This window comes from Gossypium hirsutum, chromosome D09 (assembly GCF_007990345.1).
Source record: "Gossypium hirsutum isolate 1008001.06 chromosome D09, Gossypium_hirsutum_v2.1, whole genome shotgun sequence".
NCBI lineage: Eukaryota > Viridiplantae > Streptophyta > Magnoliopsida > Malvales > Malvaceae > Gossypium > Gossypium hirsutum.
In genome coordinates, this window is record NC_053445.1 from 29,633,153 (window position 1) to 29,647,732 (window position 14,580).

The 14,580-nt window shown below is 35.2% G+C and overlaps 1 non-coding gene across 1 annotated transcript; it reads left to right on the plus strand.

Annotated features, from left to right (window-relative positions):
• Positions 1–1,100: 1,100 nt before the first annotated feature.
• On the plus strand, positions 1,101–1,207 carry LOC121221467 (small nucleolar RNA R71). Its single transcript, XR_005918859.1, has one exon. It is a non-coding gene; the product is annotated as a small nucleolar RNA R71 (small nucleolar RNA).
• The last annotated feature ends 13,373 nt before the right edge of the window (positions 1,208–14,580 follow it).

The following is a 14,580-nucleotide window of genomic DNA, read 5'->3' on the forward strand; positions in this document are numbered from 1 at the left end:
GAAGTTGCTTAAGTACGTCTAGGAACTTCTTGAATTGGACTTCCTGCTTCTGCTTCTGAAGTCTTTAAGGGTAGGGTGTTGGAGGATTCTTTACTGGAACTGGTTGATTCATCTTCTGTGGCAATTCTGCATCTAACTGAGTTGTTAGTATATCAAAATTAACTTGTTCGGGGATTACCTTATCAGTTTTTGCAAATTTTGGTTCTCGTAAATATGGAATTTTAACACTCGGTTGAACTTCCACTGGATCTTAAGCATTAGTTGGCTCCTCCTCAACTTCGATACTGTTGGGCACTAATGCCTTTCCACTCTTCATTGTCAACACTTTACAGTGCTCCTTCTCGGGGTTTCTTGGATTCTCCGTATCACCAGGCAAAGTACCTTGTGGTCAGTTTCTCAATTCAGTTGCAAGCTGGCGCATTTGGTTTTCTATGTTTTTCAATGTAGTTCATTTGCTTTGGATTAATGCATCATTCTTAGCTATGTATGCCTTCAACAAGTTTTCTAAGCCATTGGATGGTTTAACTTGAGGTTGTTTCTAAACTTGTTGGGTAAAAATAGGTGGTTGGGTCGGTCTAGGTTGGGTGTATATGTTATTGGGTCCAACCCCTTAGTTACTTCAGGAGAAATTAGGGTGGTTTCACCATGATGGGTTATAGGAATTGGATTGTAGTCCTTGTTTTCCTAGATTTTGGTTCTGGTTACCCATGTAATACACAGATTTTTGGTTCGATGGACATTCTTCGAATAGATGTCCTTCCCCATAATAGACACAAGTTACATTTTCAAATTGATTCGGTGGTTCTGTCGTGAAACTATTAAAACCATTAGTGGTAAAATTTTTAAGCATTAAGGAAATCGAAGATACCTAAGATGCGAATGAAATGAGTGGATCCACTTTATGTATTCTAGCGACTCATCTTCCTAACGCTGCTCGATTGGTTGGTCATTGATAATTGTTGCTGGCAACCCTCTCAATGATTTTATAAGCCTCATTATAAGACTTAGAAAGGAGAGCACCATTAGCAGAGGCGTCCACTACCATCCTCGTGTGAGCATTGAGACCATTATAAAATGTCTCAAATTGGATGCAATGAGGGATTCCATGATGAGGGCACTTTCGTAATAATTCTTTGTACCTTTCCCATGTCTCATACAAGGATTCATCATCCATTTGTTGGAAAGTAGTGATTTCGTTCCACAACTTAGCATTCTTGCTAGGTGAGAAATACTTCATGAAAAATCTTTTTGCTAACTCTTGCCATGTGGAAATGGAATTTGATGGAAATGAGTTCAACCAGGCTCGAGCTCTGTCCCTTAGCGAATATGAGAATAGCTTTAATCGTAGTGCATTTTCTGGCACTCCGGCTAACTTGAAAGAATCGCTTACCTCCATGAACAGTCTTAAATGAAGGTGAGGATCTTCACTAGGCATTCCACTAAATAGGCCCACTGTATGAAGCATCTGGAAATGACTAGCTTCAGGAAAAATTATTGTGCCTCGATTTTGAGTCTCCTAATACCCAGATTAAGATCATGAAATACTGGCACGGTAAACTATCTTAGAGCTCTATCCCTATCATCAGCAATAATGATAGGATTTCGAGCAGGATTTGCTTCGTTTCCTTGATTCAGATTTTCATAGTTCATCTCATCGGTCCTTCTTTGACTCACTTGTCTTCTTCGTTGTCAAAAAGTTCTTTCAATCTCAGGGTCTATGGGGAGTAAATCGATAATTCAATCAATACTCATAAACACCTGAAACAAGCACAAAAAAATTAATTAAGTTAAAGTTGAATAGAAAAATAAACCAAAATGAAAAAATAACAAATTCATAAATAATGACTTTTAAAACAGTCCCCAGCAACGGCGCCAAAAACTTGGAACGACAGAAATGTGCAAGTGTACACAATCGTAACAAGTAATAAGTGACAAGTAAATGTCGAGTTATCGTGCCTACAGGGACTGTGAAAAAATTATTTATGAATGCAATTTAAAACACTTTGGTGAAGAAAAATATTTTGATATGAGGAGGTGATTAAAAACTAGGATTTTAACTAAGTAAAATAAATAAAAATAAAATAAAAGTTCCAAGGCACGATTTCAAAAGAAGATTTTAACCAAGATTACATAATTGTGATAGATTAATTACATTTTTAACTAAGAATTATTAAACTTCATGTTTATGTTGTTATGAATAAATTCACGACAACTCAGTAATTTGCTAACTTATAAACATACTTACCTACCAAAATCCATTTATCTCTTGACTATATCTCCATGTCAATTCAAATAATTAAACAAATTTCAATAAGCAAATGTGTTAATGCATATACGTACTTATGAAATTAAAATAATCTCTTGTACATATCTCTATGCCAATTCAAACAAATAATTCTATCTCATAAGCACATAAAAGATTACGTGAGGCAATAATGTATCCCTACCTTGAAACAATTTAATTACAATAATCTTACAAGTTATGCAAGGCTAATGTATCGTTAGATACTATTGCTAATTTAACCCTCAGCTACCTTAGATGATTAAACATGCACTGATTAAGTATTGTGTCAATTAAATACAATTTCAATCCATTTAAATAATTAATTCATTAGTTACCTTACAATTGTAATGCAAGAATAACTTATTTATGGTTTTACTTAATCAAACATCTTACCGAGACCTATAACAACACAAACACAATTTTAATAACTCAAGTAGACAAAATGCAATCAACCTAACATGAATTAAATTTAAGTCATATTAATTAAATTAAACATACCAACATCACAAATATTTATAGACGTGTTCATAACAACAACAATAAAATTAAAAAGGATAAGGAACAAGACTCAAATTCGGTGTTTCTCTGAGGCTTGACTAGTTTGCTCCGCTCCTTTTCCGCTTGTTCTTGTTAAACCGAGGCTTATGCGAACACTTGAATGCCACTACAAATTATGGTTGAAGGACTCTTTTTCAAGAGGTGAAATCGGCAAAGGAATGGGGAAGAAAATGAAGAACAAAGGAAGGGAATGAAGAGAGAAAAGTGAGAGATAAGTGAAGAAATGAATGGGTTTGAGATGTGTTTGAAGTGAGCAGCCAAGAGGGGTATTTATAGGTTGGGATTGCTGCTAAAAATGGAAAAAATCAGTAGCCATAGAGTTCCCTGATGGCCAGCCATACATGTGGCAAGTTTGAAGGTTTAAAACATGTTATTTTAAGGTATGGGCGAATCTAGGAAGGCATAAATAGTGGAGGGGTATTTTGCAAGGATATTTTGCAAGCCAAATAATCAGCCAAACAAACTAATTGGGTAACCATATGGAACGGTTTTGGGCTACCCAGTGGGACAGTTTTGGGTTGCCTAGTGCTCAGTTGGATCGGTTTTCTCGGTTTAGCTCAATTGGGCCCCTTTTCATAATTAATTAACAACAATTTATTTAACCCAAATTAAATTGGATTAAAATTAAAATTAATTATATTTTGAATTAATATTTTTATAATTTTGACCTTCTTAGGATGAAAAATTAATTTGCCTTGATGCTTCAAAATTACTTCTCGGTTTTGTGCTTCTAACAGTGTCTGTCGAGCCATTTTTCGCCTTTTGTACAAATCTATCGAAAATAATCAAAATTAATAAAAAAATTAATATAAAATTAATTAAAATTAAACATGTTAAAAATTTTAGTGAAATTTAATTATTTTATAATAATTATATATTTTTCGACAAGAATTTTACCAAAACTGCATGAATTTGAGTTAAAAAGGGCATGAAAAAGTGTGTATATTTTTGTGTTTCCACATGTTCATTTGGGCCCATACGCCCAATTCGGCCTAGCCCATGTGGCCCACATTGCTACACACTCGCCTGTCACATGACACACGGCCAGGCACACGCCCGTGTGGCTTCAACAGGCCTCTATTTTTACTTTCGCTGAACCTCATTTCTTGCGTTTTCGTTACACACTTGGTTCAGTTTTGATGCTACTACAATCCCGAGCCCACCAGAACCTAAAAATTGACATTACATGCTCCGAAAATCAATTTTAATCCTCAATTAAACCGACCCAATGAAATTGAAAATAGTGAAATTCAAGTGTTCGTTACTTACGCAACTCCTCAAACAAACCCGACTACGATTCTGCAGGAGGAGAATTTCGTTCCTTACGATTCGCTGCCAACAACCCAAAATCACATTACCAAAAAGAACAGAATCAATTTAGAACAGCTTAAAAACAATTGCCTCCAATTTGAGCAAAAACTCACTACCTTCACTTTCCCAGACACATAAAGAGTTCAAAAGTTCGAAATACCGTGATTGAAAGGGAGGTTATGGCAAAAATCAAAAAGAAAAAGAAAAGGGAATTTTGACAAGGGAAGAAAAAAAGAAACGTTAGAAGGAAAGAAGTTTTTGGGGAAAGAAAAAAAGTAAAATAAAATTTTATTGACATATTCCTAATATCTCTCTAACTCTCCACTACTCCACTAACCAAATCTAACCACCTTAGAATTCCAACCCCACCTAAACTCTATCAAACAACCGAAACAAAAATTAACATTCATGCTCACACAAGGATTCTAACACGAGACCTTAGGGTAAGCTAACTCCTTACCACTCGAACCAACAGACTCATTTTGATATGAGTTGACAAACAATATCACATAAGCCCACCCAACAAGGATAAGGCTAGGATAAAAAATAACAGAATTTTCTAGAGAGTAGGACTTGAACCCAAGACCTCATACAGACGCCCAGAACACTTAACCACTGAAGTAGATACATATTTTTGTCAGAATTCAAAGAAACAAAGTTAAGAAAGGGCGTTACAAAATCCTTATTTGGTGGGAAATGAGTGACACTAGTTGGGTCTCTCCCCTAAGACAGACCAGACTTCTTATTAGAAGGAGCTTCATTGAGTAGGGTCCAAGTAAGAAATCCACGTGTAGTTTCCAACCTCTGAAATAAGTCGGCTGACTCTATTGGATAGAAAGAGTATGCGCCAGAAAGACAGTAAGAAGGAGCAAATAGAACTCTCTCGGTCCTTGAGGTAAACACTTGCCTTGTTCTAGAATGATCGAAAATAGGGAAACTATGTAGTCTTGTGTGATAAAACGTCTCCGCCTGGAGAGGAGGAGGTAGCCGATGGTAGCATCTAGCGAACACTTGCCTCGTTTTGGCCTTGAAAACAAAACCAAGGTAGGGAAAACAAATTTCTTGGGGTGACGAATAACCCACCACAATATAATCAATGAGTGTGTTCCAATAAACTAAGAATCATTATATTGTTTGTGTTACTTATTGAAAGGTTAGCCAACGGGTAGGTAAGTAAAGCGGGTAATGAAGGGATTTAGTTACGAGATATTATGTAAAAAGTGATCGGGGACTACACCCTAGTAATGTAAAGGAATTTTAAAGAAGAAGATAGTAGGGAAAAAGGTAAAAGATAATAAGAAAGTCTGAACAAGTTAAGGGAGCGTAGGCTTATGAATTTCCCTATTAATATTATGATCTATTTATAACCCAAAAGCGTGTAAAGGAAGTTACGAAAATTTAATGGATGGTAAGTAACTGTTCAGAACCACCAATATATAAGGAACACCTGTTAGCACAGGAAAAAGATGAATCCTTTAAGATTCCCAAGGTAAGATTATCGGCTAATTGTTGCATATAAGAACAACCATAAGACTTTTCAACACGAGTCTTTTCGAGAAATGCTAAAAAGGTTTCATCACCATTGGAGTAGAACTTTGAGATCCGAGCGCTAACCTTGATACCTCGTTGAGGTGAGGATGAAAGCACTTAGTGGACAAGCTTAACTACCTTTTGATAGGAAAGGAACTAACTCACTGGGTGGGTAGGGTTAGCACAGAAACGAATCTAGGAAGTGTTGACTATCCACTAGAATCAAGGTTAATAAGATATCTAGTAGGCGGTGTTCACTTTAGAGCATTCGCCAAAATTTGGATTTAAGGGATGTTGTGGACTAGCATACGTCTAACATCGAAATGGTTAGATACCTGCCAATGAGATAGTATTAATAATTCATTAAGGTTTGAAGGGTTCCACAAAATGGGCGGAGCAAGAACAACATGAATCTACGAATGAGGACCCAAGTTAAGGGTTCTGTAAGCCGAGAAAAGGCAAGGATAAGGGAGTGTTTCTCTAAGTTCACCTCTAAGGATGGATGTGACAGGAAATTTTGAGGAAGAATTTTTTTTAGGGTTGGAGAGTTGTCACACTCAGTTTCCTTTAAACCAAAAAATTTAGAACATTTAGGGTTAAATTGAAAGAGACTGTAAACTGACGGCCTCTACTAAAAAATTAAGAAAAGTTAGAAACAAAATAGAGCATGGTTGAAATCTAAATCTGGTTCGGCTGGATTAGAACTAGTCGGTTCCTTACTAGAGGACAAAATGATTTCTAATGGATGGTTTCTAAATGATAGAAGACCATGTAGGAATGGTTATATATAGCGGGGAAATGACTTCCTGAGAGACTTATTTTCCAATCTATTTCATTCTATTCCCTTCTTCATATTCTTCCTTGGTTGCTTTAAGGAAGTGATGATTAAAGAAAACTTTGCATGGAGCAATGATTATGAGGTTTAAGTTGGAAAAATGGGGAATCTAGTAAGATGGTAAGGTTCTAAGTCCTTTAGTATACGTATTATTTAAGGACCAAAGTTAAGGTCTTCCAGAAACCATTTTAAAGATTCTGCATGTTTCAAGAAAAACTAAGTTCAAATTGGGATTTCTAAGCTTAACCCATGAATTGGTTGACTTGCTTAGCTGTCAGGAGAATGGAAGCTTTGGCGTGAGGAAAAGCTAAGCGGACAAGGCCAGAAAACATTAGGTGAGTTTCTACACTGAAAACCTTGAAAGGTTATGTATGTTGTAAGGTTGCATGAATTAGCTATGATTCCATGGTATTGCATCCATGAAATGTATGTAATGCATGTAAAGGAAACATTTTCGGGTTTAGGTGGAGTTAGGAAAGGAAAATAGGAAAGAGGTAATTTTTTTAGATGCTGCCATACGGTGTTGTTGTGTGCACCCGTAATGCATAAAGCTCTAGGACTTACAGAGGGGACATTGTGGTGTTTAAGCATCAAGGTTAGCATAGCGAATTGTGGAATGGATAGATTACAAGGAGAAAAGAAAATAAATATCATGGCTAGGCCATGGGACTGATCGAAGGCTATAGTCTAAAATGAGTAAGATCATAGCTGGAAGATGTTATGACATCATGATAAGGATGAGTAAGACCATAGCTGAAAGATACTCTAGCATCATGATATAAATGAGTAAGGCCATAACTGAAAGATGTTATGACATCATGGTAAACAGGATTAAGACCATAGCTAAAAGAAGCTACGACACCCTTTGGTAGTCCACTAAGAAAGTAAACATAGGGTTATACTATCCAAGACCCTAGTTAAAAGAAACTATGACATCATAGACAGTCCAACGAGACATTAAACATGGGATAGTCTGATGAGGCACTAAACACGTAATGGTCCACCAGGACGATAAAAATCTGGTTATATTGTGTAAGACCATAGTTGAAAGATGTTATGGCATCGCAGATAGCCTGTCGGGACAATAAACACGGGGATCTTGAAGTGAAGGACCATAGTTAGACTATGGCAATAACATATTGAGATAAGGCCTAGAAGATTTAGCCTCACAAGTAAAGGTTTGCCAATGTTTCGATGAACTAAGGGTTCGCCAAGAAAGTTCCAGCAAGGAGTTCACTCATGATTCAACAAAGAAGTGTATGCCAAAAGTACATTAGTAAGGAGTCCTCCAAGAGATTCGATGAAGTGGTGTACACCAAGAAATGCGGTTAGAGGTTTCCCTAAATTCATTATAAAGTCAAGTTCGCCAGTTTTTTTGATGAGTTGGGGTGCATCAATTGACTTACGAACTGAGGGTTCACCAATAAAAGTCGAGTTAGACTCAAATTTTGAAATTAATATAATTTGTATCTAGGATAATTTTCATGCAAGTAACCTTCTTCTAAATCGACTAGGGTTTCCTAAGTCAAGTAAGTTATCCTAGGATCACTAAAACACTTAGTGCGTATAAATAGAGCCTTTATTCCTTGAAAATTCTCTCATCGATATTCTATATTCGAGTCTCTATTCTGAACTAAGTTCGTAGCAACCAAGGTAAGCCTCTGTCCTGTTAGGGTTGATTGTCTAGAAAGCTAGGTTCGCTTGTGTGTGTGAATTTTGTAAGCTTTGTATGTTTAAGTAATGTGTGTATGTTTATGTTACGAACCAGACGAACCATCTACTAGCAAGGATAAAGGCAAAGCTAAAGTTGTTTAAATTCTCAGCTGAATTAGTGAGTGGTTAAGAACCATCATAAGTGTGCTAATTGTCATGTTTTTCAGTATGAATGCTGAAGGTTCGTAACTTGTGTGCGAACTGTTATGTTTTTTTCCAAAAACTTTGTTTTGAAAACTAAAGTTCCAAGAGTAAGCTTTTCCTATAAAAATATGTTTTAGATAGTTTAGATACTCTACTTTCAAGATGTGTTCCCAAGTTATGTTTTAATCTATGTTTTAAATATATGTTTTATGCATGCCCCTATGCGAACTTATGTTTTAAAGCTTGTTCTAAAAGTACAGTTTTATAAGCTATGTTTTTTGCGAGCTCTTTATGCAAGCTCTATGTGATAAGTTTCTATGCAAGCTCATTTGAGAGCTTTTATGTTGGATATATTAACATACCAAAGGATTGTAAGTACTCATCTAAAATTTTTTTAATTGGGTTTTGAGGCCCTAGGACATGTGGAGAGATAAGGGAATGTCGATCTATGCTCCATTCAATGGGACATGTTGGCATACAAGAGAGTGTTTAGCTTATGCTACACTTATGGGACATGCTAAGGCCTCTTTGAGTCATTTTGAGGTGTTAGAAGGAGATCCGTATATCCAACATATAAGAACAGATAACATAAGACAAAATAAGTAAGTTAATATAAGTGCGAGAACATTTTATGTTCCTCAGCGTTTCCGACAAGACAAGTATGTGAGCATGTTTCATGTTATATAAGATTCATTTTCAAACAAGAATAAGTTAAGTTTTTAAGTATAATTTTTAGTAAGTACATGTAAAATTGTTTTCAAACTTATATGATTGTATTACAAGCAGGTTATGTAAACTGGGTCTCGCAGCTCCATCGTGAACCCAGTACGCGATACGATTTTTTAGACTAAATCTTCTTTTCGTTATACACTTTGTATTTTAAGCATACTCTGATGATTCCTGATTATTCACTAAGTTCGCAATGAACTCACCCACTCGTCTCTTACTTCACAAGAAGATAGGTCATGGATGGCAATGGCGAGGTAGATGACTTGGTAAGGCTCATCCCTGGACAGGTATCGATGAACTTGGGAAATAGGTATGGGATAGAATTGTCATAATTTGATTCTATTATTGAAACAATTTCCTTAAAGTTTAAGTTTTTCTTTATTTTTCAAACCGTAAAGTTAAACCTTTATTTTTATTTCTTCTCAGCCTAAATAAAGTTTAATGTTTCTTTATTTTCTCTTACATGTGTTCCATAATGTATTCCTTCAATTTTGATAGAGTATGTGTAATATCATATATGTGCTAGTTTTATTGTGAAGAATTATTTTATGCCACCCTTATATGCATGTGAACCCTTAGAAGAGTTAACCCTTCTACTTAACAAACCCTACCTAAGCCTGAAAAACCTTGCATGAATGATTTCCATTGTTGTGAAGCCGTTTGTATGGGAACCCATGTTGTAATTTGATGTACGAGCTTAGGAAGCATGAGAACCACTATATTATGCAAACCCATGTTTTTGGTGTGGAGTCATGCTTCAATTTGTTATGCAAAGTCATATATTACTTGGTGATGCGAACCTATGTTGTATGATGTATGCAAACCTAATTTCTAGTGCGAATAGTAATAATAACTTTCATATACTTGTAATTATTTTTGAAAGTGCATACTTTAAATCCCCTATTTATATCTTGCATGCATACCCTTAAGTTTTACTACTTAGGTGACATGTTAACCTTCCTCTATTCTGTTTGATAAGTTCGCATGTTTACACTCCATGTATGGGATGATTCCAATGCTATGTTGTAACTTAGAACTTTTTTATGTTAAAAATACGTGGTGTGTTGGAGGTTAGGTTGGGAGTTAACGGAGAGTCACTTCGGTGGCTAATGTAGCTCACCAAATTTGGGTTGAACTTACTCGGTCAGGTTTGGGGTGTTATAATGGCAACCAATGGAGTCCTTCAGGAGCGTAAGTTCATAGCTCAACTATGGCAATAGAGAGAGAGTCTTCTGAGATAGTAAGAAAGGGTAGGAAATCATAACAGAAATCATGAGGCAACCCGTAAACAAAGAAAAAGGATTAGAAGGAAAATGGAAGTATGGACTTGCAATAGTCAAATAGCGGGTCAAAGAAATCACCAATAAATGGGAATGTAATGGAAATAAGAAAGGACTATGGGAATAGTAGTCGTGTAAACCTGCACGGCAAAAGGGCATGCTTAACTTAAGGGTAAGGTAAAGCAACTAAAACAGATTACAAAGAAGTAATCCGATCACTTTCCATCCGTTGACATAACTTAAGGGTAAGGTGGCACAGGACCATGTTAGTTATGTCAACGGATGGAAAGTGATAAAGTTGTATGGGATTATCATAAGGAAAGAGTTCGTCATGGACTAAATTGATATAGAAAGATCGCCAAAAGGAAAATACCCAAGGGCTATCACTAGGGTAGATTGTAGGATTACCCTTTGAGAACATGGTGGGAATAAGATTTACCCTCTAGGAATAAAATAAATTAGGAATATAGGTAAAGGCAAGGACAGGGTTTGAGGGAATGGCACGACAATTAGAGGAACAGTCAAGGCTGATCGAGAACGGCTAGAAGATAATTACTCAAAAACCTATCCGCCAATGGATAAAATCGAGAATAGGATAAAGTCCACTGCGACGAGTTTAAGAGAAGTTACCCGCACAAGCAGGGAGTTATTTGTTTTTAGTTTTTCTATTTAAACCCTTGGAAGATGGGATGTAAGTTGAAATAATATAGGAACTTGCTAAGTTCATCTAAAAATATCAATGAGTGGCATGTGTTTTGCAGGAACTATGAAATAAAGGACGCGAAGAAGAGACCAAGCCAGATCAAAGAGAATCAAGTAAGTATTGTTAGAATAGAGACGCACATAGGAAGGGGCATCTTTAGGAACTTCACCAAGAAGGGCGAACATTTTTTTTTTGTAAATATTTAAATCCCTTAGAGTTTGGAGCTTGGATGGGGAACTTTATTTTTAGAATATTTATCTCTATTGTAAGTTTTTGTAAATAGGTAATACAATTTGTTTTGTTTTTACTTAGTGAGGACTTAGTATGAATAATAACACGATCCAATTGTGACGCCCACACTCAGATCTAGCGAACAGGTCAGGTGGGGGTGTTACACAACCCCAAGCCAATTTCACAATTTTACCAATTTATACACTTTCCAATTTAATTCAATTTAATCCTCTATCTCAATAATCAATTAAATTCACACCAATATGATAAAATTAATCATAACCAACTATCAATTCATTTATCAACATTTCTTACAAATTAATCCATTTGTATAACAATTTACATCCATTTGATGTTATATATCTTCTCATATTTATCATACATTTCAAGTCTTATCAAATTAATCCTTTTGATACTGAGACAATATATATACCTAACAATTTGAACTAAAAAGCAAATAAGAGTATTATAACTATATTGTGAATTAACAAAGTAAATCCCATATGAACTTATCTGGAAAACAACAACTACAAAGTGTCAGGGACTAATCTATAATTTCTCCTATTTCTAAATTAACTTCCAATTGATTTAAATCCCGATCTATAATAATTCATTAACACTTATCAGTTTCAATTAACTTATAGCATCCTATTCAAAGCATATGACAACTTAGTTTCATCTTACACAATTTCTCTAAAGTTCTACATTTTCTTCAATTTAGTCCCTAAAACCGACTACCTATATGTTTCAATTTTAAGCTTCATTTTTCAATCTTATTTGAATTTCATCCTTTTATAACCATCTAGATATCATAATTACAAAAATTTCACATCCAAGTTGACATATTCACATTTTAGTCCCTATACTCAAAACTAACAAATTTCACTTTAGAAATTAGCCTTATTTCATTTCTAAGCTTACAACCAAGACATTTAACATCAAAAACCATCAATGGAAACAATTATAAATTTTAACAGTTTCACGATCGAACCCATGGGTTAGCTAACTCAACTTACCGGAATTCCAAAAACATAAAAATTATAAGAAATAGATAAAATTTGGCTTATCAATCAAAGCTTAAAGCTTAGACGTGAAATATGGCTTCTCCTTTTTATTTTTGCCTTAGTTTCGATGGAAATGAGAAGGAAGATGAACAATGTTCATCTTTTTTCCACTTTTAAGTTTTGTTATTATTTAATAATATTTTCACATTAAAATATAACAAAACCCTTACCAACCATCCACCATTCTTTGTAATGGCTAAATTTTAATTTTAAGCCATCTTTAATATCATTTTAAACTTTAAGTAACTAAGATTCATAATAATTAACTTTCTCAATTTTTATGATTTAGTCCTTGTGCCTTAATTAACCACTAATTCAGCAAAATTACCTAACCAAAATTCAATTCACTTATACAATAACTCTGTAAATATTTAATAAAAATATTTACAAGCTTGGCTTACGAAAATGAGGCCCCGATATCTTATTTTCCCAAAACAGTAACTTTAAGGTTAAACCACTTGTACTTTTACTAACTATCCAATTAGCAAATTTATCATATCAAAATTTAATATAAAATTATAATTAACTCGTAAATATTATTTAATAATATTTACATACTCAATTATCAAAGAATGGAGTTCCAAAACCACCATTTCTGGCACCACTAAAAATCGGGTTGTTACATTTTCAAACTTGGTTAAACACTTAGAAGTTTTTATAAATGTTCTGAGCTTTCAAAACCCCTATTGAAATAAATTTTAATAAAGCCTAAAATGTGTTTTGATACACTTAATAAGGGTATCAGAACACATGAATTTAGTAGCGCTAGTAAGTTCAGGGGTATTTGAGCCCTAAGCCTAAATGTCGATACACATAGATATGTATCGGACCTTTGCCTCCCGTGGACTGATACCTAGCAAGCTAAAATGTGATTTTAGGAATCTAGGAGTAGTGAACCCCAAGTAAGGAAGTATTAAACCCCCCAACATTAAGGTATTGGAACATGGCCTCGAGGTCCTATACATAAGGCTCCAATAATCATATTGTTTAAACTAGGGTATCGAAACTGAAGGTCGGTACATCGAAACATAAACCTTTGCAATTGCATTTAATGTTTGAGTAAATGTCTTTCATGAATCATTTTCCCTCAACTACTCCAAATAGCTAGAAATCATGGGAGCGGTATAAATAGAGTTCAAGGACATCAAGAACAAGACAAGAACCAAGTTTACAAAGCTTACTACGCAAAATTTCAATCTTTTATTTCTAATTCTCATTTTACTCTTGTACACACTTGGGGTTTTATATTTTTTCATTAATTCAAGTATTGTATTATGTTTGAGTGAGTTTAAATCATTATATATCAACATTTGAAAGGTATTCTTTGTTTTGATTTCTTTTCTCAAATTTGTGTGAAGTTACTTAAGGTTTTGGGTAGAAAACCTTAAGGGGAAGTGGCTCCATATTGCCTACTTAAAATATAGTGTTTTAAAGGTTAAACATTGTCCTTAAAAGGTTTCAAATTAGTGAATTTGGGAAATCCGAAGTTATGGAAAGCTAAGGTAGTGGATGTAAGCAAATTATGGTCAAAGCACTCTAAATCTTGTGTCAATCTTTCTTCAAATATTTTTTATCACCAATTTATCCCCCTGGTGGATTTGAGCTTTACACGTGTGATACTCCCCTCACATTTTTTCGTGTAGTGTAACACCCCTAACATGTATTCATTGTTGAAATAGGGTTACGGAGCATTACCTTAAAAACGTAACTTAAATCATTCATTCTCAAAATTTCATAATCATTGCAAAATCTAATCAAACACATGCATAACGTTCCTTATTCGAACCCTCGAGGCCTTAAAAACACTTCAGAAACGATTTGAGACTAAATCAGAAACATTTAAAACTTCATGGAAAAAGATGGAAAAATTCATACTGCAGGGGTCACATGGCTATGTAGCCAGGCCGTGTGACTCACACAGTTAAGACACACGCCCGTGTCTCAGGCTGTGTGGGCATTCAAAGTAAGGACACATGGTCGTGTCCCAGCCCGTGTCCGTGCCCATGTAACTCTCTGAATTGGGTCACCGGCCAAGCCACACGCCCATGTGCCAGGCCGTGTAACTCTCAAAATGGCTTCACACGCCCTTGTGCCAGACCGTGTGCTAGGTCGTGTAACTGCCTGAGTTGCAACCCTTTGAAACCTACAGGAGACACACGATCGTGTTGTATGGTTGTGTGGACAAGAAATAGGCCATT